Genomic DNA, 16,621 nt, shown 5'->3' with positions numbered 1-16,621 from the left:
GAATACCTTTTTGAACCAATCAATGTAACCATCTAGTAATGATGACCTGACATCCGAATAGATCGAATGATGGTGAAGCAAGATTCAAGAACCTATTGACGTATGGTTACCATATAATTCATCTCTTTGACCCTAATACTTGAGGATGACTTAAGATTTAACTATCAATCCTAGATAAGTCATCCACATTATATTTCAATCTTTTTCAAACCCATCACAAGGATTATCCGTGTTAGAAAATATATTTCAAAAGCCAATCGTCAACCTGTTGACAGTTGAGCGACTTTGTATTGTAATTGATTTGTTAATAAATAAAATATATTTTTGGTATTTTCATCATAAGTTTTCATCTTCTAATGAACTTTGTTGTTATGATGAATTTCTTAGGACTATTTAGATTCGATAAAGAGAGGATTTATCGATTAGTCCTTAAAACTGTTCACGACCAAATGATAGGCTGTTAATAAGGACGACAGCTTCTATCGAGCATAGGTCGCTGTAGTGTTGGGAAATGTGTCTCAAAAAGCCAATCGTCAAGCTGTTGATGGTTGAGCAACCAAGTATTGTAATTAATTTGTTAATAAATAAAATTTTGACATCTTCATCATAAGCTTTCATCTTCTAATGAACTCCATTGTTATGATGAAGTCCTTAGGACTATTTAAGTTTGATAAAGAGAGGATTTATCGATTAGTCCTTAAAACTGTTCACGATCAAATGATAAGCTGTTAATAAGGACGACAGCTTCTATCGAGCATAGGTCGCTATAGGTCATATGGGTTGATTGTCCTCTTAACCAAAGAGTGTGGAGACACTGGTATGGTATACAGGTGAGATGTAAGGGTACATCATCATTGAACATGACCAACTCCAGAGCATTCTGCTGTCGAGAATATCTCTGATGGGATATAGGTATAAGTGTCCCTTAGACTTGAGATCGCCTTAGTGACTTGCAAGCAACTCACTGTGCTTTGGTACTGGACTAGCTGAATTTCTAATTCAGGGACGGAAGGCTTCTGGGCACAGTCAAGTACTTGTGAAGTCAGAGTGTGATCGAGATGGGATTGACCACTCCAAGGGTTGGAGAAGAATGAGTCGCTGTATTTCAATTTAGCAAAACCTTGGCCAGGGTAATCCATCAGATGGATTTGATATTTTGAAATACAATGTGGACAACCTGATCAGAGTTGACAGTTGAACTCTGGGGTGTCCTATGATCATTTTGGTCAAGGAGATGAATTATATAAAAACTATATCCGCATGGGTTCTAAGGATGTTGTTCTATACATTCGACCTATCCGATCGTCGGGTACCATTGCTAGATGGTCACTTCGATTGATACAAAAATTTATTCCTGTGCTACCAACTTAGGTTCGGACCTATGAGGTCACACACATTAGAGTTCATGATCCGATCGGATGGTTGATCAATGATTAAGAATCATTTTAGGGTTAAATGATCAATACGATTGACATTTAACCCAGTCAAGTATTGCAGGAGGATCGATTAGTAATTCGATTGCTAATTGGCTTAATTTGATTAAGCCAATGGGTTGAGATTAAGTCTAATTAAATATATTTAATTAAATTTATTTTGGGCTTGATTGGATCAAGTCCAATTGGTTTATTGGATAAGCCAAGTGCAAGGAAAAACTAGTCCTAGTTCAACTAGGACTTGGGTCAATCTAATTTTTAATTTGATTAAAAAATTAAATCAGATTTAAATCTAATTTAATCTGATTAAATTAGATTCTTAATTAGGTTAAGACCTATTTTAATTAGGTTGATCTAATTTTGATTTGATTTGGTTTGAAAACCAAATTAAAACAAGTCATGAGATAGAATCCTAGTAAGACTAGGATTCCACCTTGCGCCACATAAGCCTTCCCCACGCCCTCTCTCTTATTCAACGCCAATCTCCACTTATTTTGTGTGACAAAAGCCCTCTCCAGGTCTCTCCCACGTTCAAAAAGGTCTCCTCTCTTCTTTCTTACATGGAAGGTGGTTTGGATCAAATCAAAAAGGAATAAGTTTGGATTTCGAATTTTATGAGATAGAGTTTTAGAAATCCAAAACTCTTTCAATTTTGCACCGAATTTATCCAAATTTTTTTTGTAATTTTTGTAGATTTTAGGATATACATTGTCCACCATTTTTTGGTAATCCATGCACAAAAATATGGAGGAGGTGCTCAAGAGTTGGGCGCCCCTTAACTTGCCATGTTTGGATAAGCCTTGACTAGGTATTTGATCTAGACAAGGACTCTATCATATCTCTTTGTATAAAATGAGTTTCTTTGTAAAATTTTAGAAAAAGATATAGATTTGAGAGACCTTTGTTCCATCCAAAAATCAGAGAGAAAAACCTTTGGGTCGTGGAGATATAAAAGATGCAAGTTAGGGTATCTAGAGAGAAAAATGTGAAGAAGAAGAGGGTCTTCTTCTAGGGTTTTTTGTTTTCATATCTTTCCTCCCTCCATCTTGAGTTTTCTGAGAGTGTCTCAGATCTGAAACTCCTCCTTTTACTTTCCATCTTTGAAGAGTCCAAATCAAGAAGAAGGAGGTACCTGATCAACCATCAAAGAAGGATCAGTGCAGTACTAGCATACTGTGCTGATTTCCTGAAGCAGGACTTCTGATCGAGATTCGTGGGCTCGTGTGGACGACTCCTAGAGGTCGGACGCGTGTGCGGCTTGCAACATCATCCTTAAGCCTGGATCAGCGAGGTTAGAGCATCTAACTTGCAAGGTAATAGATCTGATCTATTGTTTAATACATACATTAGATGTGGTATAGAAACATGTTGATATGATCAACATGTAGTTCATGCTATATTTATATATTTTAATTTCTGATTTAATGATATGTAATAATCATGTAATAGGATCTTAGATCTAGAGATTCTCTGGTTTTAGTCTTCCCCTGTATGATCCTGAAAAAGTTTCAAGATCTAACCCTGAAACCCTAGATCTGGTTCCTTCAATTGGTATCAGAGCCCAGGTTCTTTATTACATGATTATTTATACATGCTTAGATTATTTTTTATATTAGATCTAATTTATAATCTGATTATTAAATCTAAAATTAAAATTTTAGATCAATCACAAACTGCAAGGTTGTCCTGCTGTAAGGTTTATCCCTTACAGTGTAAAGGTTGTCCTAGTTTGTGTAGATCTAGCTTTAATCATAAATTTGTTAGATATGATATAGATTAAATTTATGATTTATTAGATTTAAAAGATATTTAAATATGAAATAAAATCTCTTTGTTAATAATTTTTGTGCAAAGAAATTGTTTAAAGTTGAAATTATTTCAATTACATGAACCTATTTAGATTAGATCTAAAGTAGTTTCATGTTTATTTCACTTGTATCTTGATTATGAATCAAACATGCAATATGGTTGGTAGAATCATATTATAAAATTATTTTACATATATGAAAATTATTTTTTGAAAAGCCAAACCCAACCATCAGCCCAAAACTTAATTAAGAATTAAGAAGTTGTTTGATTAGGTTCTAGGATTGTGAATTGAAGAACCTAAGACACAAATCATAACACATTGGGTTAATGGGTTAGTGGGAATTAGGTCCATTAATTGGGTTAGACCTATGGTTAGATTAAAGATGGACTTAATTAGAGAATTGACTAAATCTAATCAATTGTTGTCTTGGATTAGGTCAAGGATTCTCTAGATCAATTACAATAGTTGTAGTTGGTCAAGTCCATGTCTTTAACGAGAACCAAATGGACTTGATTCTTGGCTAAGCGGTCTAGCACGAACTGTTAGGTTAATCTAATCGAAACTAATTAAACCAGTTGGTGTCTAAGGTAAACCATACTGGTGGTTTTTAATTGAGAGCCCGCTTACCTGGCCATTTCTGATGGTGTCTAAGGCAAGCTTTGGCAGACCCTCCCACTGATCGAACTTACCTGGCCTCTTGGTGAAATTATGCTTTGATCGGATCACTTGACTATTCGAGCTGACCCATGTCAGCTAGGTAAATCAGTGTGACTAATTTAGGTGCTCCTAGACCAGCCCTTTTAATGCTCTCCCTTAAGCTGACTTGGTGAAGCCAGTGGGAGGATCATGATAAGCTGGTTCATCTGACCTCATCCTCTATATTATTTAAATCTTCTAAAATTATTAGGTCCTTAAAATGACAAAGTTATGGAGATAACTGAGTCATAGCCTCCCATTAAGGTGTTTGATAATGAGTCCATTAACTCAATAATCATTGCAGACCCAAAGGCCTGGTGCTTGTTGACTAATGGAATTATCACTCATCATATGACGACTTGGAAGTGTCTCTCTAATGGTGGTTAGGTGAGCCAACCAAAGTTGGGCTTAATCATTCGTTGGTTAGATACACCAAGTATGATCATGTTAATGGTTGGACCTAACTGGATCCTTACAGTGGAGGCCAAAGCCTACTGATTTGGTTTCTGGGGCAAAATTAAAATTACTAGAAATTGTTTAGAGAAACAATTGGTTATGAACCTACCCTTAGATGTACATGGGTTGACCAACCAAAGTTGGGCTTGTGTGCAGTCTAAGTAGATTCTAGTACCCACTAAGAAATTAGGGTAATTCCTCGAATTGGAGGTAGAGGCTACCAATTCGAATAAAATAGTGGGAGAAACTTTTTGATTAAAGTCCAAATCTTTAGGTTTAATGAATCAATTACTAATTAGGTTATGGTTCTCCTTTGTGCAAATATGGCCACTTCCCTATCGCTCCGATCATTGTTGGACAATGATAAGTTGGTGGGACCCAACTTCGATAGCTGGTACCGAAAGTTGAAGATAGTCCTGGAGCATGAACGGATCTTATATGTGATAATGGATCCTGCACCTGAGGAGCCAGTTGTCAATGCACGTGGAACAATCAGAGACACTTACCAGAAGTTGCTCAGAGATCGGACTATGGTGCGTTGTATCATGCTGGCTACCATGAGCGACGAGTTCAGTCACAGATTCGAGACGGCTCAGCCAAAGGATATGCTTCAAGTGTTGGAGGATGCCTTTGGCACACCCGATGATGTGGAGAGGCACAAGACTAGTTGTGCCATCTTCAATGCCAAAATGCGGGATGGTGCCTCTGTCACTGATCATGTATTGTACATGATCGAGCTGATGGAATGATTGAGCAAGCTCGGCTTTCCCTTGCATGAGCAGCTTGGGAAAGATGCAATACTGAACTCACTGCCCAAGTCTTATCTCCCATTCCTCACTCATTATAGAATGACAAAGCCTGAAGAGAACTACCACGGGTTACTGGGGTTGCTTCAGAACTTTGAGAAGGATCACCAACTTTACAAGGAGTCGGTGAACTTAGTGGGAGGTTTGTCTTCTGGTTCTCAACCTTTTGAGAAAGGGAAGAAGAACAAGAAGAAAAAAGTGAAGAAGGTGCAAGTTCAGGCTGGGACATCAGTGCAGAGCCAGACCAAAAAGATCAAGCCTGATAAGAGTCTATTCTACTGGCAAGCACCCTAGATTAGATAGTGTGTCAGATATCTACTTATGGCATTAGTGGCTAGGTCATATAAATAAGAACAGAATAAACAGGTTGACTCAAGAGGGAATCCTCGAAGTCAGTGATTGTGAATCACTTCCAACCTGTGAGTCCTGTCTTCTGGGTAAAATGACCAAGTCACCTTTTACGGAAAAGGTGAGAGAGCTACTGAGCTCTTGGGCCTAGTACATACTAATGTATGCGGGCCCATGAGCACCAGTGCTAGAGGTGGATATTTTTACTTCATAACTTTCACGGATGACCTATCCCGATATGGATATGTCTATCTGATGAAACATAAGTCGGATTCATTTAAAATGTTCAAACGATTCCGAAGTGAAGTAGAAAAACAAACTGGGAAGAGTATTAAAACTCTTCGATCTGATCGAGGAGGAGAATACCTTTCTAGTGAATTTCTCACATATCTAGAAGAGAATGGGATTCTCTCTCAATGGACTCCTCCATGAACACCACAGCATAATGGTGTGTCTGAAAGGAGGAATCGGACTCTGTTAGACATGATTCGATCCATGATGGGTTTTGCTAGCTTGTCGATATCCTTCTGGGGATATGCACTCGAATCGGCCTGTTATCTGTTAAATAGGGTTCCAAATAAGTCTGTAATTAAGACTTCATATGAGATATGGACAGGACGTAAGCCAGCACTTTCACACCTTAGGGTTTGGAGGTGCCCGACCTATGTCAAACGATTAGTCACAGACAAACTTGGACCTAGGTCTGACAAATGCTCATTCATAGGGTACCCCAAAGAGACAAAAGGATATTTTTTCTACCATGCTGATGAACAAAAGGTGTTCGTCAGCCTTAAGGCAATCTTTTTAGAAAAGGAGTTCCTTGGTGAAGGAACCGTTGCCTCTAAGGTTGAACTTGATGAAGTTCAACAGGTAGAAGGACCGACACCAATAGCTGAACCTGAGTCGGATATGATTAGATCAGATCCGAAGCCCAATATACCTACACCATTAAGGCGATCTGGTAGAGTACCACGTCAGTCGGACAGATACTATAGTTTCTTGGTCTGGGACGGTGATCCCATCGAACTTGATGAGAATAATGAGATCCGATTACCTATATGGATGCAATGCAGAGACCTGATTCGAGAAATGGCTTGAAGCCATGAAATTCGAAATGGAGTCCATGAAGGTCAATGATGTATGGACATTGGTTGACCCACCTGAAGGGGTTAAACCCATTGGGTGTAAATGGGTCTTCAAAAGGAAGAGGGGCGCAGACGGAAAGGTGGAGACCTATAAAGCCCGTCTGGTCACTATGGGGTATCGTCAATGTTATGGTATTGACTATGACGAGATATTTTTCCCTATGGCAATGCTCAAATCCATTCGGATAATGCTTGCAATAGCTGCCCATCTGGATTATGAGATCTGACAGATGCATGTAAAGACAGCTTTCCTGAATGGAGAGCTGACCAAAGAGGTGTATATGATACAACTTGAGGGGTTTACATCCACAGATGAGTCCAAGGTGTGCAAGCTTCTCGGAGTTGGAACATGTATTTTGATAAGGTGATCAAAACGTATGGCTTCATTAAGAATGGAGAACAGCCTACATCTATAAATGGGCAAGTGGTCCAATTATGGTATTCCTTGTCTTGTACGTGGATGACATTCTCTTAATTGAGAATGACATCCCCACACTACAGGGAATAAATGTTTGGTTGTCATCACAGTTCTCCATGAAGGACTTGGGTGAAGCATCCTACATCCTAGGGATGAAGATCTATAGGGATAGATCTAAAAGGATGCTTGGGTTATCCCAGTCCATGTACATAGTTACTGTGCTGAAAGGTTCAGCATGGAGAATTCTAAGAAGGGCTATCTACCGATAGGCCATGAAATTTTTCTCTCTAAGAAGGATTGTCCGACAACTCCTGAAGAGAGAGAGCGTATGAGTAGAGTCCCATATACTTCAGCCGTGGGATCTATCATGTATGCCATGACATGTACAAGATCAGATGTGGCATACTCACTAGGAGTAGTGAGTAGATACCAATCTGATCCTAGAGAAAATCACTGGAAAGTGGTTAAAGCCATCCTTAAGTATTTTAGAAATACTAAGGACCAATGGTTGGTTTATGGCGAGTCAGATCTGAAACATATGGGGTTCACAGACTCTAGCTTTCAATCTGACCATGATGACAGCAGGAGCGTGTCGGGTTATATCTTTACTCTGAATGGTGGAGCCATCTGCTGGAAGAGTTCCAAGCAACATACTGTGGCAGACTCTATTTGTGAAGCGGAGTACATCGCAGCATCGAATGCCACGAAAGAAGCTGTGTGGCTAAGGAAATCCATCACTGAGCTCGAAGTAGCACCCTCCCTCGATGGTCCAATCCTGCTCTACCGCGATAGCACTGGTGCCATAGCTTAGGCAAAGGAATCCAAAGCACATCAGTGGATGAAGCACATCTTGCACCGCTTCCACCTGGTCCGGGAGATCGTGGATCGAGGTGACGTCGACCTTCAGAAGATCGACGGAAAGGAGAACCTAGCCGACCCCTTCATTAAAGTCCTGGAGATAAAGGAGTTCGACAACAACAAGTCGAAGATGGGTATTAGATACTGTGCCGAGTGGCTTTAGGACAAGTAGAGTTGTTGGGAAATGTGTCCCAAAAAGCCAATCGTCAAGCTGTTGACGGTTGAGCAAACAAGTATTGTAATTGATTTGTTAATAAATAAAATATTTGGCATCTTAATCATAAGCTTTCATCTTCTAATGAACTCCGTTGTTATGATGAAGTCCTTAGGACTATTTAAGTTCGATAAAGAGAGGATTTATCAATTAGTCCTTAAAACTGTTCACGACCAAATGATAAGCTGTTAATAAGGACGACAGCTTCTATCGAGCCTAGGTCGCTGTAGGCCATATGGGTTGGTTGTCCTCTTAACCAAGGAGTGTGGAGATACTGGTATGGCATACAGGTGAGATGTAAGGGTACATCATCATTGAACGTGACCAACTCCAGAGCATTCTGCTGTCGAGAATATCTCTGATGGGATATAGGTATAAGTGTCCTTAGACTTGAGATCGCCTTAGTGACTTGCAAGAAACTCACTGTGCTTTGGTACTGGACTAGCTGAATTTCTAATTCAGGGATGGAAGGCTTCTGGGCACAGTCAAGTACTTGCGAAGTCAGAGTGTGATCGAGATGGGATTGACCACTCCAAGAGTTGGAGAAGAATGAGTCGCTGTATTTCAATTTAGCAAAACCTTGGCCAGGGTAATCCATCAGATGGATTTGATATTTTGAAATACAATGTGGACAACCTGATCAGAGTTGACAGTTGAACTCTGGGGTGTCCTATGATCATTTTGGTCAAAGGGATGAATTATATGAAAACTATATCCGCATGGGTTCTAAGGATGTTATTCTATACATTCGACCTATCCGATCGTCGGGTACCATTGCTAGATGGTCACTTCGATTGGTACAGAAATTTATTCCTATGCTACTGGCTTAGGTTCGGACCTATGAGGTCACACACATTAGAGTTCATGATCCAATCGGATGGTTGATCAACGATTAAGAATCATTTTAGTGTTAAATGATCAATACGATTGACATTTAACCCAGTGCAAGTATTGTAGGAGGATCGATTAGCAATTCAATTGCTAATTGGCTTAATTTGATTAAGCCAATGGGTTGAGATTAAGTCTAATTAAATATGATTTAATTAATTTATTTTGGCTTGATTGGATCAAGTCCAATTGGTTTATTGGATAAGCCAAGTGCAAGGAAAAACTAGTCCTAGTTCAACTAGGACTTGGGTCAATCTAATTTCTAATTTGATTAGAAAATTAAATCAGATTTAAATCTAATTTAATCTGATTAAATTAGGTTCTTAATTGGGTTAAGACCTATTTTAATTAGGTTGATCTAATTTTGGTTTGATTTGGTTTGAGAAACCAAATTAAAACAAGTCATGAGATAGAATCCTAGTAAGACTAGGATTCCACCGTGCACCACATAATCCTTCCCCACGCCCTCTCTCTTATTCAACGCCAATCTCCACTTATTTTGTGTGACAAAAGCCCTCTCCCAGGTCTCTCCCATGTTCACAAAAGGTCTCCTCTCTTCTTTCTTACATGGAAGGTGGTTTGGATCAAATCAAAAAGGAATAAGTTTGGATTTCGAATTCTATGAGATAGAGTTTTAGAAATCCAAAACTCTTTCAATTTTACACCAAATTTATTCAAATTTTTTAAAAATTTTCGTGGCTTTTAGGGTACACATTGTGCATCCTTTTCTAGTGATCCATGTACAAAAATATGGAGGAGGTGCTCAAGAGTTGGGCGCCCCTTAACTTGCCATGTTTGGATAAGCCTTGACTAGGTATTTGACCTAGACAAGGACTCTATCATATATCTCTGTATAAAATGAGTTTCTTTATGAAACTTTAGGAGAAGACAGAGATTTGAGAGACCTTTGTGCCATCCAAAAATCAGAGAGAAAGACCTTTGGATAGTGGAGATATAAAAGATGCAAGTTAGGGTGTCTAGAGAGAAAAACGTGAAGAAGAAGAGGGTCTTCTTCTAGGGTTTTTTGTTTTCATATCTTTCCTCCCTCCATCTTGATTTTTCTGAGAGCATCTCAGATCTGAAATTCCTCCTTTTACTTTCTATCTTTGGAAGAGTCCAAATCAAGAAGAAGGAGGCACCTGATCAACCATCAAAGAAGGATCAGCGCAGTACTAGCATACTGTGCTGATTTCCTGAAGTAGGACTTCTGATCGAGATTCGTGGGCTCGTGTGGATGACTCCTAGAGGCCGGACATATGTGCGGCTTGCAACATCATCCTTAAGCCCGGATCAGCGAGGTTAGAGCGTCTAACTTGCAAGGTAATAGATCTGATCTATTGTTTAATACATACATTAGATGTGGTATAGAAACATGTTGATATGATCAACATGTAGTTCATGCTATATTTATATATTTTAATTTTTGATTTAATGATATTAATAATCATGTAATAAGATCTTAGATCTAGGGATTCTCTAGTTTTAAAAAATAAATTTTGATTTATTTTAGTCTTCCGCTGTATGATCTTGAAAAAGTTTCAAGATCTAACCCTGAAACCCTAGATCTGGTTCCTACATGTAGGCCATATGGGTTGGTTGTCCTCTTAACTAAGGAGTATAAAGATACTGGTATGGCATACAGATGAGATGTAAGGGTACATCATCGTGGAACATGACCAACTCCAGAGTATTCTACTGTCGAGAATGTCTCTGATGGAATATAGGTATAAGTGTCCCTTAGACCTAAGATCGCCTCAGTGACTTGCAAGCAACTCACTATGCTTTGGTACTGGACTAACTAAATTTTTAATTTAGTGATGGAAGGTTTCTAGGCATAGTCAAGTCTTGCAAAGTCAGAGTGTGATCGAGATGTGATTGACCACTCCAAGAGTTGGAGAAGAATGAGTCACTGTATTTCAATTTAGCAAAACCTTAGCCAGGGTAATCCATCAGATGGATTTGATATTTTGAAACACAATGTGGAAAACTTGATCAGAGTTGACAGTTGAACTCTGAGGTGTCCTATGAGCATTTTGGTCAAGGAGATGAATTATATGGAAACTATATCCGCATGGGTTCTAAGGATGTTGTTCTACACATTCGACCTATCCAACCGTCGGGTACCATTACTAGATGGTCACTTCGATTGATATAAAAATTTATTCTTATGCTACTGACTTAGGTTCGGACCTATGAGGTCACACACATTAGAGTTCATGATCCGATCAGATGGTTGATCAATGATTAAGAATCATTCTAGGGTTAAACGATTAATACGATTGACATTTAACCTAGTGCAAGTATTGCAGGAGGATCGATTAGCAATTTGATTGCTAATTGGCTTAATTTGATTAAGTCAATGGATTGATATTAAGTCTAACTGAATATAATTTAATTATATTTAGTTTGGGCTTGATTGGATTAAGTCCAATTGATTTATTGGATAAGCCAAGTGCAAGGAAAAACTAGTCCTAGTCCAATTAGGACTTGGGTCAACCTAATTTTTAATTCGATTAAAAAATTAAATCTAATTTAAATATAATTTAATCTAATTAAATTAGATTATTAATTAGGTTAAGACCTATTTTAATTGGATTTATTTGGTTTTGGTTTGATTTGGTTTGAGAAATCAAATTTGAACAAGTCATAGATTGAATCCTAGTAAGACTAGGATTCCACCTTGCACCACCTTAGGCCCCCCATGCCCACTCTCTCTTATTTTGTACCACAAAACCTTCTCTCTCAGGCCTTCATGCACATCCAAAGCTTTCAACTCTTTCTCTCTTACATGGAATGTGGTTGTGGACCAAGTCAAAGTAGGAATTAGTTTGGATTTCAAATTCTATGAGATAGAATTTTAGGAAATCAAAACTCTTTCATTATGGTATTAATTTTACTAAGATTTTTTTTGATATTTTTATGGATTTTATGGTACATATTGTGCACCCTTTGCTGGTGGTCCATGATAGAAAAAGAAGGAGGGGACACCCAAGAGTTAGGCACCACTTGTCTTGCCCTGTTTGAATTTTTCTTGACTAGGTATTTGACCTAGACAAGATTCTTTATATCTCTTTATTTAAAATGAATATTTTCTTAAAATTTTTATAGATTATAGAGCATTGAGATACTTTTGGGTGTGTGAAAATTATGAAGAAATAGTGTAGGGGCACAGAGATATAATAGACACAAAACTATATGTCTGGGTTAGAGCAAAGAGAAGAAGAAGAGGGTCTTCTTCTAGGATTCCTGTGTTCATCTCTTTCCTTCCTCCATCTGTGAGTTTTCTGAGAGTATCTCATATCTAAAACTCTTTCTCCTACTTCTCATCTTTGAAAGAGTCCAAATCAAGAAAAAAGAGGCATCTGATCGACCATCGAAGAAGGATCAGCACAGTACTAGCATGCTGTGCTGATTTCTTGGACCAGGATTTCTAATCGTGATTCGTGGGCTTGTATGGATGACTCCTAGAGGCCGGATGTATATGCGGCTCACAACATCATCCTCAAGCCTAGATCAGTAAAGTTAGAACATCTAACTTGCAAGGTAATAGATCTGATCTATTATATTTTACATACATTAGATGTAGTATAGAAACATGTTGATATGATCAACATGTAGTTCTTGCTCTTTATATTTTAATTTTTAATTTAATATCATGTAATAATTATTAATAAATCTTAGATTAGAGATTCTCTAATTTTATAAAATAAATTTTAATTTATTTTAATCTTTCACTGTCTGATCTTGAAAAAATTTCAAGATCTAACCCTGAAACCCTAGATCTGGTTCCTCCAATTGATATCAGAGCTTAGGTTGTTTATTACATGATTATTTATACATGCTTAGATTATTTCTTAGATTAGATCTAATTTATAATTGATTGTTAAATCTAAAATTAAAATTTTTAGATCAATCATGAACTGTAGGTTGTCCTGCTGTAAGGTTTTTCCCTTACAGTGCAAAGGTTGTCCTAGTTCGTGTAGATCTATCTTTAATCATAAATTTGTTAGATGTGATCTAGATTAAATTTATAATTTATTAGATTTAAAAAATATTTAAATCTAAAATAAAATTTTTTTGTTAATAATTTCCACGTAAAGAACCATCATATATTTGTCTGAAAAATTTGTGCAGTTTAAAGTTAAAATTATTTCAATTACATAACCTGTTTAGATTAGATCTAAAGTAGTTTTATGCTTATTTCACTTGTATTTTGATTATGAATCAAACATGCAACTTGGTTGGTAAAAACCATATTATAAAAATATTTTATAAATATAAAAATTATTTTTGAAAAGCTGAACCTCAACCCTCAGCCCAAAACTTAATTGAGAATTAAGAAGTTATTTGATTAGGTCTAGAATTGTGAATTGAAGAACCTAAGACACAAACCATAACACATTGGGTTAATGGGTTAGTGGAAATTAGGTCCATTAATTGGGTTAGACCTAAAGTTAGATTAAAGATGGACTTAATTAGAGAATTGACTAAATCTAATCAATTGATGTCTTAGATTAGGTCAAGGATTCTCTAAATCAATTACAATAGTTGTAGTTGGTCAAGTCCATGTCTTTAACGAGAACCAAAAGGACTTGATTCTTTGCTAAGCGGTCTAGCATGAACTGTTATGTTGATTTAGTTGAAACTAATTAAACCAGTTGGTGTCTAAGGTAAACCAGACCGATGGTTTTTAATTGACAGCCCGCTTAGGTGGCCATTTCTGATGGTGTCTAAAGCAAGCTTTGGCAGATCCTCCCATCGATCGAACTTACCTAGTCTCTTGGAGAAATTATATTTTGATCGGATCACTTGACTATTCGAGCTGACCCATGTCAGCTACGTAAATCAGTATGACTGATTTAGGTGCTCCTAGACTAGCCCTTTTAATGGTCTTCCTTAAGCTGACTTGGTGAAGCCAGTGGAAGGATCATGATAAGCTGGTTCATCTGACCTCCTCCTCTAAATTAATTAATTTTTTAAAATTATTAGGTCCTTAAAATGAAATAGTTATGATGATAACTAGATCATAGCCTCCCATTAAGTGGATGATAATGGGTCCATCAATTGGATAATCATTGGAGGCCCAAAGGCCTGGTGCTTATCGGCTGATGGAATTGTCATTCATAATATGATTTCTTGACTGCATCTTTCTAAATGATGGTTAGGTTAGCCAACCAAAGTTAGACCTAATCATTCATTGACTAGATGGGCCAAGTATGGTCATGCTAATGGTTGGACCTAACCAGACCTTTTCAGTGGAGGCCAAAGCCTATTGATTAGGGACTGGGACAAAATTAAAATTACTAAAAATTATTTAAAGAAATAATTGATTATGAACCTACCCTTAGATGTACATGGGTTGGCCAACCAAAGTTGGGCTTGTGTGCAGTCTAAGTAGATTCTAGTACCCACTAAGGAATTAGGGTAATTCCTCGAATTGGAGGTAGAGGCTACCAATTCGAATAAAATAGTGAGAGAAACCTTTTGATTAAAGTCCAAATCTTTAGGTTTAATGAATCAATTACTAATTAGATTATGATTTTTCTTTATGCAGATATGGCCACTTTTCTATCGCTCTGATCATTGTTGGACAATGATAAGTTGGTGGGATCCAACTTCGATAGCTGGTATCGAAAGTTGAAGATAGTCCTGGAGTATGAACGGATCCTATATGTGCTAACAGATCTTGCACTTGAGGAGCCAGCTGCCAATGCATGTGGAATAGTCAGAGATACTTACCAGAAGTGGCTCAGTGATCGGATCACGATGCGCAACATCATGCTGGCTACCATGAGCGATGAGTTCAATCACAGATTTGAGACAGCTCAGCCAAAGGACATGCTTCAAGTGTTGGAGGATGCCTTTGGCACACCCGATGACGTGGAGAGGCACAAGACTAGTTGTGCCATCTTCAATGCTAAAATACAGGATGGTGCCTCTGTCACTGATCATGTATTGTACATGATCGAGCTGATGGAGTATTTGAGCAAGCTCGGCTTTTTCTTGCATGAGCAGCTTGGGAAAGATGCAATACTGAACTCGCTGCTCAAGTCTTATCTCCCATTCCTCACTCATTATAGAATGACAAAGCCTGAAGTAAACTACCACAGGTTACTGGGGTTGCTTCAAAATTTTGAGAAGGATCACCAACTCCACAAGGAGTCGGTGAACTTAGTGGGAGGTTCATCTTTTGGTTCTCGATCCTTTGAGAAAGGATAGAAAAACAAGAAGAAGAAAGTGAAGAAGGTGCAAGTTCAGGCTGGGACATTAGTGCAGGACCAGACCAAAAAGATCAAGCTCGATAAGAGTCAAGCTGAATGCTTCTTTTGCAAGAAGCAGGGATACTGAAAGAGGAACTATCCTCAGTACATTGTCTCCCTGGATCCGAATAGGCAGAGAAAGAAGCAAGCTATTGCTGGGCAAGGTATTTATATGATAACTCCTTGCAATTTCTCTATTTGTGATATAACTGACTGGGTGTTGGATACCAGTAGCCCTTACCATATTTGCAATTCATTGCACGGGTTGCAGGTCAGTAGGAGATTCGAGCAAGGCGAGAGGTTCTTGAACATTGAAGATGGAAGACCAATTTTAGTTCTAGCATTAGAAATATTAAAACTTGTATTTGAGTCCCATACCGTTATTCTTAATGATTGTCATTTCTGTCTCAGTTTCTTTTTAAATGTTATTTCTGTAGTCCTTCTGACCAAAAATGATTATGAAATTTCAATAAAGAAATAAGTTTGTAATATTATTATAAATGGTGTTACTATTTTTTGTGGATATTTGAATAATAGTGTGTATATGTTATCACAACCTATTAAAGTAATCTATTCTACAGGCAAGCACCCTAGATTAGATAGTGTATCAGATATCTACTTATGGCACTATAAACTAGGTCATATAAACAAGAACAGGATAAACAGGTTGACTCAAGAGAAAATTCTCGAAGTCAGTGATTATGATCACTTTCAACCTGTGAGTCCTGTCTTCTTGGTAAAATGACCAAGTCACCTTGTACTGAAAAAAATGAGAAAGCTACTGAGCTCTTGGCCTAGTACATACTGATGTATGCGGGCCCATAAGCACAAGTGCTAGAGGTGGATATTTCTACTTCATCACTTTCAAAGATGATCTATCCAGATATGGATATGTCTATCTGATGAAACATAAGTCGAATTCATTTGAAATGTTCAAACGATTCCGAAGTGAAGTAGAAAAATAAACTGGGAAGAGTATTAAAACTCTTCGATTTGACCGAAGAGGAGAATACCTTTCTGGTGAGTTTGTCATATATCTAAGAGAGAATGAGATTCTGTCCCAATGGACTCCTCTAGAAACACCACAGCATAATCGTGTGTCTGAAAGGAGAAATCAAACTCTGTTAGACATGGTCCGATCCATGATGGATTTTGCCAGCTTGTCGATATCCTTCTGGGGATATGCACTCGAATCGACCTGTATCTATTAAATAGGGTTTCAAGTAAGTTTGTAATTAAGACTCCATATGAGATATGGACAGAACGTAAGCCAGCACTTTCACACCTTA

Source organism: Elaeis guineensis, chromosome 7 (assembly GCF_000442705.2).
Source record: "Elaeis guineensis isolate ETL-2024a chromosome 7, EG11, whole genome shotgun sequence".
NCBI lineage: Eukaryota > Viridiplantae > Streptophyta > Magnoliopsida > Arecales > Arecaceae > Elaeis > Elaeis guineensis.
Note: the sequence above shows the minus strand (reverse complement) of the source record.